This window comes from Miniopterus schreibersii (assembly GCF_964146895.1).
Source record: "Miniopterus schreibersii genome assembly, chromosome: 7".
In the NCBI taxonomy this organism is placed as follows: domain Eukaryota; kingdom Metazoa; phylum Chordata; class Mammalia; order Chiroptera; family Miniopteridae; genus Miniopterus; species Miniopterus schreibersii.
In genome coordinates, this window is record NC_138108.1 from 12,144,144 (window position 1) to 12,157,916 (window position 13,773).

At 45.4% G+C, this 13,773-nt stretch overlaps 1 protein-coding gene across 1 annotated transcript in view; it reads right to left on the minus strand.

The window, feature by feature from the left end:
- The window catches only part of PNKD (PNKD metallo-beta-lactamase domain containing), a 64,809-nt gene that overhangs the window by 30,027 nt on the left and 21,009 nt on the right, over positions 1-13,773 (minus strand). The gene's annotated exons all lie outside the window — the stretch shown is intronic.

Below are 13,773 nucleotides of genomic sequence, written 5' to 3' on the forward strand. Positions count from 1 at the left end.
GTATAAGAGAGTCTCAGTCTCTCTGCAAAAGGGACTGATAGTCTGCACGAAGCTATTTTGAGGATTAACTATGATTATTCAAGTAAAGGATGCAGGCCCAATTCATCACAGTTACTTATTAAATGTTCATTGATGTTATTGCATTTTGTATCATTCGTCTGGTACTTGTGGGTGCTCAGACAGATATTTTATGAGTGAATGCCAAGGGTGTGATTCTTTCTCTCCTAATGCCATCACCCCAATCTGGGTCCTTGAGTCCTAATACCTGGTTCATTGCAGGCACCTCCAGCAGGATCCTGTCCACCTTATTACATAGTTATGAAAGCCTTTGGAAGCCGAGGATCCTGTCAGGCCTGCCCCCTGCTCAAAGCCAGTGTCTGCACAATTATTATTATTATTATTTTAAAATATATCTTTATTAATTTCAGAGAGAGGAAGGAAGAGAGAGAGAGACAGAAACATCGATGATGAGAGAGTCATTGATTGGCTGCCTCCTGCACGCCCCCGACTGGGGATTGAGCCCCAGCCTCGCAGGTGCCCTGACTGGGAAATGAACCTTGATCTCCTGGATCCTAGGCCGACACTCAACCCCTGAGCCACGCCCGACCAGGCAATACAATTAAATTCACGTTGCTTGACTTAATAATACAGTCTCAACCTAGTTTTCTAGTGTTTTATGCCTCCACTAATGTCATGTGTCCCCATTTCAGTTGACCTGCACTGGTCACTGTCCTGGGTTTTTTGCCCCGCTATAAGTGCCCCACCACACCTGGGGAAATCCTTTAAGGCTCACTTCTCAAGTTACCTTCTGCCCCAGCACACCTGAGGTGCTCTAAATCACTCCCAGGAGTAGCTGTAACTCATTAAGCCCCTGATTCTCAGTCTGGGGAGTTTTGCAGGCTCTCCTGGAGGAGGAAGGGAGGAGGTGAGTTCAGTCCCCAGGGAGACTGACATGCCCTACCTTTTGGTACAGCTCCTTTAAAGTTAAACATAAATCCAACCTTCTCTTCCAACCCCTTTCTTTTTAAAAAAAAGTTTTTAAAAATTTATTGATTTTAGAGAAAGAGGAAGGGAGAGAGAGAAACATTGGTTTGTTGTTGCACTTCATGCATTCATTGGTTGATTCTCGTATGTGTCCTTGGAGTACTGGGATGAAGCACCCCTTTCTGATCACCACAACTCTTTGCAATTCTGGTCACTACTCCATCTCCAGACCCGGGAAAAATGCCTACCTCATAGTAGTCAAAAAGAAGTAAATGGTTTGAAAAGTAACTCACTCCTTTCCACTTTGAATGATGGGGGATTCTGGGGGTGGGGGACAGCATCTCCTTTACAGGACTGTGGCTTCCCTGTAGGCAGAAACAGTGCCCTGTGCTTCTTGGTTCCCCCACCCCAGTGCCTAGCACCCTGCTTGACCCATGCCGGTTAATAAGTGTTTGTTGGGTTGCAGGGGAAGGAAGAGCAGAACAGGAGTGTATGAATATCTACTGTGCCCTGGGCCTGCACTAAGCCCTTGCAAGTGGTATTTCATCATCCTAACAACTCTGTAAGGAGTGTCCTCATGTTAGAGATGAACAACTGAGGCTCAGGGAGGCTAAACAACCTACCCCATCACAGAACTAAGAAGTGACAGAGCCAGAATCCAGCCCTGGTTTTATCTGACCCCAAAGTCCAGGCTCTTTCTGCCGATAGGCTGTTGACAGCCAGGGTAGGGAGTCTGCCAGGAAACAGATAACACGCTCAAACTGGTAACTGGAAGACAGCATTATGAAAGGACTGCTCTCCAAGGCTATGGGCAGCTATAGGAAACCCGAGGGACAGTGCAGTTCCCCAGGGCTAGTGACAGTGGGGCTCTGTCACCACCTCCAGGCCTGATAGGTGAAGGGAGGGAGCAGTAATGGAACTTGGAGGGGCAGAGCTATGTGGACAGGGCCACCTGACTAGAGCTGTAGCCCACCTTTGGTTGAGGGACGAGCCAGTCCTTGGTGACCCTTCAGAGAGGGAGAGGACCAAATACCCTGACCCTGCTGGCTCCTCGCCTCCTCCCCTCTCCTTTGGAGCTCTCCATTGGCCAAACGCAACTGAAGCTGGGGGACAAGACCCAGCCCATCGATGTGTCCGCTCAGAGCACAGTGGAGAAGGGTGGAGATGGTCATGGGGGGCAAATGGAAAATAGCCAGCCAGATGAGGCTAAAGCAGATGTGCAGGTTTGGGGTGGCTGTGGGCAGGGGTGTACTGACTCTTCAGAGGTGCGAGCTGGCCATCACCTTTCACCTGACAACTGAGACAGCTCTGACATGCCCTCCCTGCTCTCATGCTCTACCCCCAACCCATCCTCCACTCAGCTGGGGAATTTCCTTAAAATATGGCCCAAATCATGGCCTCCCCTGCTCCAAACCATTCGATGGCTTCCCTATAAGATAAAATCCAAAATCCTTATGACCCCAAGAAGCCCTGCAGATCTGGCCTCTGCCCACCTCCCCAGTCTCCTCTCAGGCCACATCCCAGTGCTCACCAGTCCCCAACCACACGGGTCTCCTTGAAGTTTCCAGAACACCCCAACCTTTTTCATCTTCTGGGTGGCCTCCACCACCTTCACAGAACTTGTTCCTTCAGTGGGAAATGGTCACAGCGTGCCTACCACTGCACACACACAGACACACACACCCCATACACACATGCATGCCATATATACTGGGTGGGCTTAGAGTTGTGAGTACACAAAATGTAGAGTTTATTCTTGTATTGTTATTTATTAATTAGTGTATTATTTTCCATACAGGCAACTATAAACCTACTTTTGCCCCATCCTGTACACACATATACACCACGCACACCACATACACACATACCATATACACATACCATATATACACACCACATCATACATACATACATACACCATATACACATACACACACCACACACCCATAAATACATATACACACTTACCATATACACACACATACACACCCCACACCTCATACACACGTCATATATACACACACCACACACATATAACACACACACACCCATACACAGATACCCCCCCCACACACACACACTGCCTGTCTGACTCAGGCTACTCTTGGATGTCACCTAAGAGGAGTGCCTTGGCCTCTCCATCTAAGTTTCTTTATCTGTAGATAAGGAAGATTAGAGTGATTTTCAAATGTTTTGACCAAGACTCACAATAACAAAAGCATTTTACATCCAGGCCCACACACAATAAATATATAAATAAAACTAAAAAACAAAGTTACCCAAAACAACAATGCAGTCTTTCCTTGGTATCCATGAGCGATTGGTTCCAGGACACCCCCTGAAATACCCAAATCTGCAGATGCTCAAGTCCCTTGTATAAAATGGCATGGCATTTGCATATAACCTACACAATCTTCCTGTATACTTTAATCATCTCTAGATTACTTATAATACCTAATACAATGTACATGCTATATAAATAGTTGATATACTGTGTTGTTTAGAGAATAACTACAAGAAAAAAGTCTGTACACAGTACAGGTCAGCAACAATGTAACTTTTTTCCCTGAATATTTTCAATCTGTGGTTGGTTGAATCCCCTAATGCAGGAACTGAGGATGCAGAGGGCTGATCGTAGTGCTTATATTCTGATTTTTTTCTAGTCTATTTTTATAAATGTTCCTATGAACCACTTAATTGATTTTACAAATGGGTCATGACCAGTAGTATGAAAAACACTGCCCTGAACGATCGTCCAGCTATCTAGAAAATTGTTAGGGTTCCCTTTTCTTGTCAAGTGATGATAGCTGGATAGCTGGATCCTGCCCCCTAGTGGTCATGTTTGGGAACTGATTGTGTCTTCATAGAAATAATTTTTAATTTGGGAATAAATACATTTCAGCAAAAAGTACCGAGTGCAGGCCCTAGGGCAGACATCTGGGGGGTGGGTCCGAGATAAATTATGGCATAGGCTCTGACCTGTATAGTCTTCCCCGGGTTGATGACCACAGCATAGCTGTGATAGGTCTGTACTCTCCAATATGGTAGCCACTAGCCATATGTGGCTATTGAATAGTACTTGAAATATAGCTAGTACAACTGAGAAACTGATTTTAAAATTATTTAATTTTAATTCATTTTTTATGTCTCTCTTCCAAAATCAATAAACAATAGTAAAAAAATAAAGACCTAGCATGAAAAAATCCCATTAACTTTTTTTTATTGATTAGATGTTGAAATAATGTTTTTTAATATGTTGGATTAAATAAATATTTTAAAATTATTTTCACCTGTTTCTTTTTACTTTTTAAATGTGGCTACTGGAAAATTGAAATTATTTATGTGGCTCTGACATTTCTTGACAAGTTTATCATGCATGATAAATATTTTGGTTTTTTCCCCTTGTATTCTTTCAAGCTTTTGATTAGAGAAAGGGGGGGGAAATGTGTCATATTGTTACCAGAAAGGGGACGTGGCCCGGAGCCGGTCTGCCTAGGACCAGCCGGTAGTGTGTGGGTTCTTGACTTCATGCCAGAAAGATTTCACAACATGAGTCCAGGTGAAATCTTAGAGGACGTTTATTAAAAGTGACAGTGAAACAAGGAAGGACCTAGGATAGAAGAAAGCAACAGGAGCCCTGGCCAGTGTGGCCTAGTGGTTAGAGCATCAGCCCATGCACAAAAGAGTCTACTTCAATATCTGGTCAAGGGCACCTACCTGGGATGCGGTTTCACTCCCCATCCCCGGTCCTGGTGTGCGTGTGGGAGGCAACCAATCAATGTGTCTCACCTGAGTGTTATTCTCTCTCTCTCCCTCCCTCCTTCCCTTCCCCTCTCTCCAAAAACCGATGATATCCTCAGGTGAGGATTAACCAAGAAAAAAAAAAAAAGAAGCAACCAGGGAGGGACTGGATGGGAAATGAGCCTGGGCTGGGCTGCTTGGCTCATTAAGAAGTCGGAGAAAAGGGGACCTTGGGGACAGGGTCGGGGGGGGGGGGGGGTTAGCCTGGGATGATCTGCTGCTGCCCATTGCTCCCTGGATGCAAGCCAGGTGGGGTCCCTTAGAGTTTAGGAGATGCCAGCCTGTGGGGGAAGGAGAGGAGGAAGGGAAAGATGCCAGAGTGCTCCTGGGAGGGGGAGTGCATGCTGGGACACTCGGTTTGAGAGCTTGTAAAGGCTGGGAATTTAGGGGATGTCTTAAGGGATAATCTCAATAGAGTATTCAACAGTTTTATGCTGATGTGCCAAAATGAGATTTACTCCCTTAACAGCACCTGTGCTTAGGTGTGGTTGGCAAATGGCACTAATTGGATTTCTGCTATTCACCCTCCGGGTCCAGAGAAGTGTAAACCATTTACTTTTAAGTGTCCTTGGTTACAAAAGATAGGATTTTGCAATTTACTAGACGGCTGTAAACTGCTTGGCTGTTTAACTATGTTTCAGTTTCCCTACTCCCTCTAGTCCTGACCTACTAGCCTGTCTCCACATCATATTCTATGGGACAGCACTCACAAAGCTGGAGATCCTTCTGAACATGCACGGGAGGGGCAGAAGGATATCAGGTGGAGATGGAGGAAGCTGCAGAATCCTCCTTCAGACTAGGGTGGGGATGGTGATGTGGATTAAAAGTATTGGAGGTACTGAGGTTGAGATGCCTTTGACTTCACCTCTCAGAGTATGGTCCACACAGTAGCAGCAGCATTACCTGGAGCTCCCAAGCAACACAGACTCCCGGCCCCGCCCCACCCTACTAAAGCAAGATCTGTGTTTTAACAAGATCGCCATGTGATTTGTTTGCACATTAAAGTTTGAGAAGTAGTCACCTATTAGATAGCCAAGTGGAGATACAGGTGGCAGTTCTCTGATTGCTTTTCTTTGCTCAGTGACGTAGGAAAGCAAGGTCAAAGTTGAGAGCGAGGCTGCAGAGGTGTTGAGTTTTGAAGAGACTGGAGAAAGGGCAGAGAATTACCTAGGATGGGAATGTCTATGTGTTGTTGTTTCTTTCAGTCCTCACCCGAGGATATGGATATTTTTTTCCATTGCTTTTTCAGAGGGAGTGGAAGGGAGAGAAACACTGATGTGAAACACATTGAGTGGTTGCCTCCCACTCACACCCCAACCAGGGCCAAGCCTGCAAACAAGGTACGTGCCATTGGCCTGGATCGAACACAGGACCCTTGGGTCCGCGGGCCAACCTCTAACCACTGAGCCAAACCACTAGGCTAGGGTGAGAATGTCTATATGAATGGACCAGAAAAACCTAAGTCTTCAAGAGCTGGAGGTGATATCAGTCAGCACCTCGCATGTTTTCCTCCTGCCTTTCAGCTGTGTTGGTGCAGAGCTGGGGTTTTGCCTGCTGAGTAGCACAGGCAGAGAGAGGCAAGGAGTGAGGAGTGATTGTAATAATGGTTCTAAGCTGGTTAAGAAGGGAAGTGGGGCTGGGAGGGGAAGCAAGAGGAGGTAAGACACACAGATTGTCAACCTTGATGGGGGTCAGCATGAAGTTGTTGGAACCGGGGTCATAGCACCGGACAGGCAGATGGTGGTCAGAGTGAAGGGTGCTTGAAATTGAGGTTATAGAGAGGGTGCAGTTATTGGTAAGGAGAGGTTCTAGGGTAGCTACTGTCTCGGGTAGGTAATAAGATAAGAGGAAATGGCTGCTGGCTTTTTTTTGGAGAGTGGAGTTTAGATAAATGCAAGTGAAATATGAAGAAGAGCTTCTTGTCCAGGAGGGGGCTGCAAATGCTGGGAAGCCCCCAACAGGATAACCCAGGAGGCCAAAGTCCATGGTGGCAGTGGGCAGGGTGTGAGGGCACACAGCTGGAACCTGGGCCTCCTGAGGTACAGCAAATTCATCCACCCAGGTCCTGTTTAGTCTTCCAAATGCAGTCACACCGCTGACTCAACTGAGGTTGTTAAAACTTAATCACTAGGCTTCTATCTCACCACCACCAATAATAATAATTGACAGTGTTTGCTATGTCCCAGGCACTTGGAAACTGCTGTTTTTAATCCTTACCACCCTATATTGTTCCCTTTGACGATAAGGCTACCAAGGCTCAGAGAAGGTAAGTAATCATCAAATGTCACACAGCCACTAGATTTCAGCAGGACCCAGGTCTCTAGAGCAAGCGGCAGAGCTGGCTGATCATCAGATTCACCTGGGGCATTTGTTTCTGCCTCCCTGGAGGGTTTCGACACCGAGGTCTAAAAAAAGAATCCCTAAGCAAACACTTTCAAAAGCCCTTTGGGTGATTCTGATGGTCAAGAGAGATTGGAAATCATCACCCTGAGCCCTGGTTGCAGCTCCATGTCTGTCAGGCTGGGTCCTGGCCCAGCCTTCCTCAAATGGCAACGCTTTCTCTAGGGTAAGAGGAGCTCTTGCCCAACCCACTTCCAGTTCTGTCTAGCCCGGTAGAGTCACTAACATCCCCTCTGCCATTTTTCAAGCCTTTCACATAGAGGACTTCATCTGAGGCTTCAAAAGTCCTAGGAGGTAGGAAAGAGCAGTATGATTAATTCACTTATAGTCATGTACCACTTAACGACAGGGTACGTTTTGAGAAACGTGTTGGGTGTCATTGTGAGAACATCACAGAGTGCATCTACACAAATGCAGACGGTACAGCCGGCTACACGCCTAGCCTGTACGGTATGGCCTATTGCTCCTAGGCTGCAAACCTGTACGGCATGTTATTGTACAAAACAACAGGAGATTAAATCAAGCACACGGGAAAATGGGGCAATCAAGATACTTGGTAAGCAGGAGAGGGATGAGACTGCTGCCAGTGTAAAAGCACAGTACTGTTTTACAGAACACCCTAAAATAATGATAAAAAATATAGTATAGTAGCTACATAAATCAGCAACATAGCAGTTTATCGTCATTATCAAGCATCATGTACCGGACAGGAGGGTATGTGCTACATGTTTGTACGCCTGGCGGCATAGTAGCTTTGTTTACTCCAGCTCAATGGGTTTGTTACACAAACAGGTGAGTACTGTGTTGGCTACAATGCTAGGCAATAGGAATTTTTCAGCTCCCACTATAATCTTATGGGACCACTGCATATGTAGTCCGTCCTTGACTGAGACATCATTATGAAGCACGTGACTATGTAGATAAAGAGATGGGCCCCAGGCCTCATGGTCATTCAGTGGCAAAGCTATGACAAATCCTCCCTTCTAGGACATCCAAATCCACCATTTTTCTACTCCCTATTTGTTTATGAAAGTGCTAACTAATGTTTATGGATAATAAAGCTAATTTTTAGGAAAAAAAGCTCTAATTGTCCCCCTCCCCATATATTTGTCATTCGTGCCTGAGAGCCTTGTGCTGACCCCAATTTAGAGTATTAGAGTTCCCTCAATTCAGCAGATGATGGGGTAGGGCTGTGCTGAGGCCTAGAGATGAATGAGACTTTGTCTTTGCCCTCCAGTGGGAGAAAGAGCCATATTTACCCCAGGCTGGATTAAATGCCTCAATTCAGAGACTACAAAGGGCTCTGAAAAAAAGGCAACTTCTTTGAGAAAGTTAGTGATAAATGAAAAGACCTCTCTTGGGTGGAGTAACCACAGCTCTCAGTAATCAGGCACACTGCTGGAGGAATTTCTAGAATGATTAGTGGAGCCCTGGGGCGGGGCTGCAGTTGGCGTTGGGTGCCAGGAAAGTTCTCTGGATTCACCAATCCAGTGAGTTTTTCCCACCTACTCCCTCTAGTTCCACCTGGGCTCTGAGGAACACCCTAGGGGCACACCCTTCCAATCTCCTTCCACAGCCTCTCATCATTCACTAAACTTTGGCTACCCCATCCCTAAAATAAACATCAGCATAATCCCTTCCATTCCTCCAACCCCTTTCCTGCTGCCACTGGCTTGACTTGACTCACAGGGCAGAAAAATACAAGACACCCGTTAAATCTGAACTTCAGATAAGCAATGGATACTTTTTAAGTATAAGTATCCTCCAATACTATACGGGACAATGGAGCATACTTATACAAAAAATTAGTCATTTGAAGTTCAAATTTAACTGGTTGTGGATGAAAAAAAAGGAAAATGGAAAATAACCTCACAGGGTGATCTAATCATAAATTCCTAACTGGGCAGGTCATGGTGGGTAGTGACAATGAAGGCCTGAAACTTCTTTAGTGAAGGGTTTTAAGCCAGCCTGACCATTGTTTTTGTGCAAAGGTTAGCACACCTTTGAAATACCAGAAGTAATACTCAAAGGGTGTATTAACCCTCAAGAGAGCACATAATCTTGTTAACTACCCTGCAATCCAATCCCCAATCCCGAACTTGCTTTCTCCCACCTTCCCCTCCTTAATCTCAAACACATGAAAGAAGCTGCAAAGTTACTCTCTGGAGCATTTGAGATCTTGTTTCCTGGCATAGTCATCAAATAAACTCCTATATAAATTCTCTACAGATCTGGATGTTCCTTATGTCCACATGGTCCTCCTCACCTGTATTTGCAGAAGCTGGTGACACTTATGGGGCACTGCCACACTTCTCCCCACTTCCAACCTCCCTCTAGATGGCAATTGACAATTTCATGGCTCCCCATTGCTCTTGGGGTAAAAAATCTCAATTTCTGGCCCCCTGCCTCTTGCCCAGTCCCATTTCTTACCACTCCCACCCCACTCTACCTGCCCAGTCCTAGATTGCTGGGACTGTGGGTCCTAAGCCCTTTGCTTCAGATGTTGTTCTCTTGTGGGTGAAAAAGGGGCCATGTACTAAACCTGACAAGCTCGGGAGAGGCCTGCAGGGTGGCCTTACAAACTCAGAGACAGAAAGTAACCGCACGGGGTGATCTGAACATAAAAATTCCTAACTAAAAGTGAGTCATGGAGGGGTCTCTGGCTCTGGGGATCAGCCCACAAATCTGATCTCACTGCCCTTGCTCTGAGGAAACTTCTGAATCTGAGTCACTGGTATGAAATGAGTAAATAAACAAATGTTTAGTTGAATAAATGGATGAGCAATAACAACAACAGAAAAAATCAGCCATGGAGGATAGTCATGTCCTAGGCCAGTGGCTTCCTTGATAAAGGTCAATTTTTACCTTAACTGGGCCTGTCGTCTTTTACATCTATGATAATATACCTTTGGATTGTCAGAGTAATCTCCTTTTTCAGACCCCTCAGGGCACAATCTCCCACCAGAGCAGGAGACCACAGAACCCCTCATGTTATCTTATTCCCTGCAAACCATCTCTATTTGCTGTAAATGGTAATTGTTAACTATCCTATACTCACTACTGTAAAAGAAGTGTCTCTCCATTTCACTTTTTATCCAGTCTCAGAGTTTTCCCCACTTTGCTTTTTCCTGCCTCCTTAATGTACCATCGATAGATTTCATGTAACCTCCTTTGATTCTAATGTATAAAATAAGTTGCAAAACTGCCATTCTCTGGAGCATTTTCCCAATCTGTTGAGATTTTGCTTCCCGGCAATTGTCAGTTTGGTTCAAATCAACTCATAAAAAATTCTCTACAGGTTTGGATGCTTCTTACCTCGACCCAGGTGCTTAAAAGGGGTCAAGACAAGGAGGTCATTTATTGAATGCCTATTGTAAACTGTCACTCTGGGCCTGGTGCTTCAGATGCTCTTTTAGGATTATAATCTTGATTCCATGATCAGAAAATGGGCTCAGGAGAAAGAGCCTGCAGCAAGGCTTGTGTGGTTTGTCTGTGTGTTCCCCCACATTTCACTTTCCTATAGGGCAGATATTATTGCTGGCTGGAAAACAAATCTCCTTGGAGACGTCTACACTCTGCAAGTTCTAGAAAGTGGAGAGCACTTTCTGGAGAAGGTGCCAAAGCGTAGAGAGCATGCAGGGACATCAGAGAACTGGCCAGATTCTGCAGGGCTTTACAGCTCACCTAGGGCTCCACGTTGTGCTCAACAAGGAGACTAAAATTGAGCAGAGCTGTATTTGTTCCATAAACTCTTTCTGGTGATCTCATGGTTTGGGGGGGGGACTTCCTAAAATGCGGCCTTCTGTCCCTAGGAACTGAACTTACATTGATGGGTTTTGTTATTGACATACTTAGATAGTTGTTAATATTAATAATAGGAAGAGAGCAAAGGGAGAGTCATTCATTATAAGCATGGTCATCTAGGCAGCTTCACCAGGAGGCTACAGCTTTACACTCTCCAAGGAACCACCGGTCCATTCCCTGCAGAGCACTGGGGGAAGGGATCAAACAAAGGGGGAGGCAGATACATGCGCAGAAATCAGGGTGACATAGGGAAGGTGCTTGCCTGTCAGTCTAGCCTGGGGAACAATGGATATCTAAAGGGTGGACCACATTAGAAACACACAAAATCTTAGTAAGTTAAAAAATCCCCAAAGAGTTCCCTCTCCACTTTTCTCTCTTGCTCCGTAATCCATATTCACCTATGCATTTGAGTGTTCTCTTTCCATAGCCATGTGGCCTTAAGCAGCCACATGGACCATGGCCATGTGGACCCCACATGCAATGCACTGCAGCTAGGAACACAGGCTAAGTTATCCAGATGCTGGACTGGACTGGACTTTAATATGGAACAGAAATTCTGGGTAGTGGCCTTAATTCTGGCCCTGCTGAAGACAAGATTGGACTTCTTCCATGGCAAGATGGACAGAGATGGGAACTTGGAGGGGAACCCCCTTAATTTTACATCATCAATAAATATTTTAATGAAATCCCATCCTCCCGTTGGGGCCTCAGAAAATTATTTTCCTTATGGCACCTCAAGAACTTCTCTTCCACTGACAACAGTTTGAGACAGGCCAATACACCAGGATAAGTGGAATGGGGAAACTGAGACAAATAGCTTAACAAAATGGTAGAGCAATTTACAGCAGATACAGAAGGTGACCTCCCTAGAGTTAACATCTAGGCCTCAGTTGTTCTTCAGCTCCAGGCCCAGAAAAGCCGCAAAACCAGGTGGGCAATGCCAGGACCAGCAGCAATGTCTGACGACCGACCCCCTCCCCTGGCACTGACCAATCAGTAGAGACCACAACGCCGAAAGAACATACCTGGAAAATGGATGAGTATTTTGTTGAAACCCTGCCCTGAGATCTCCCCTAAGATTCCTATCTGCAAGAGAGAGATAAAAGCCTCAAGACAAAGGACCCAGGGTGTTCTCCATCTAGAGAGCATGCCTACGCCATTCCCTTCCTCCTCTTCTTCCCCCACAGGCACAAATCTACTAAACTCTAAGGGAACCCAAAGACTTCCAATCAGGGGAGCAATGGGCAGTGGCAGGTTTTCCCAGGTTAATTCCCTGAACCTGTTCCCAAGGCCCTCTTTTCTCTGACTTCCCAGAGACCTAAGGCAGCCCAACCTAAGGTCTCCTGTTGCTTCTTCTACCCTAAACCCTTCCTAATTTTACTCTCCCCAGCTTTAATAAACATACCCTCAGAGTCACCTGGACTCGTGTTGTGAAATTTTTCTACACGAAGTCAAGAACCTACACACTTGGCCCTAGGCAAACCTGCTCAGGGATAGGTCCCCTGTCTGGTAACAGGCTGAGGTGGTTGGGGCAATTTACCCACCATGATGTCCACCAGTCAATCCCCTTAAATAACTCCTAGTTAAGTTATATCTATTTATACAAATAAATATACATTTCTATTTTGATTGGTCTGAAATGCACAATCTAAGTGGCAACTTTGCTTACTACGCTTAGCAGTAAACACGTTTCTTTCACTTACACTGAGTATGCATATGAGCTTCCAGGAAGTCCTGAGCCCTTCCCAAGCCTTGCTCCATAAAAGAGCTGGAATGGCCACAGGGGATAATAATGTCAGGAAAAGTGCTTAGGGATGGGTTTGGAATCAGGACTTGCTCAGGTTGTCTTGGTCTTTTAGCTGTGCTCATTTCTAGACCTGTTTTGTCAAAGTCAACCCTCATCCATTCAAAAAGGAAAAGGGTCGACAGGCTGTGAGAGACGTTTAGTGGTAGTGCTGATCTGTAGCTATTAGCACGAGATAAGCTCCTTAAATAAAGCTGCTCAACCTCCAGCCAGGGGCAGCCTTGGTGTAATGGAAAAAAACATGGACTTTGGAACTGTTCAAAATCGGGCAATGTTTCAAAACATCCCAGAAACCATTTCCTCATCTCTAAGGTCCGACTGCCTTCTTCCTTTTGTGGAGGGTTGAGAGAGGGGTTTAACCCCCTCAGCCCAAGGGTGTGCACTGACAGTAGTAATTTACATCTCAATTCAGGGCTCTGACTCTCAGGCTGCTTTCCTGGTTGAAGCTACTTCAAGCAGGAAATGCCTTGACCCCAGGGACAGTGACTCTAAGTTGCACTTCTGTGTTTGGATGTTTGAAGTTTTAAACCTAAAAAGTGCACTTGGCTTAAAAGCTTAGAACTGTCAAAGACGTTCATCACGGACTTATATCTAATAATGAAAAAATGGGAAACAATTTGAATGTTGTCCAGTAGAAACTGAAAGAATAAATCAGCATAGCTATGTAATAGAATACTTTGAGGCATTAAAAGTGTGCTTAAAAAAAAAAAGTTTTTATTGATTTTAGAGAGAAAGGAGAAAGAGAAACTTAGATGAGAGAGATAGTGATCGTCGGCTTCCTGCAGAAACCTACTGGGGTTGGGGGTGGAGCCGGCAACCCTGGCGCGCTTCCTGAAGGAAGTGGAACCAGGAACCGCTGCGCGACATCGCTCAACCAACTGAGCCACACCAGCCAGGGGTAAAAGTGTGCTTTTGAATAATACTTAGTGGCAAGAAAATGCTTGTGATAAAATATTAAGTAAAAGAAAAGCAACAAACAA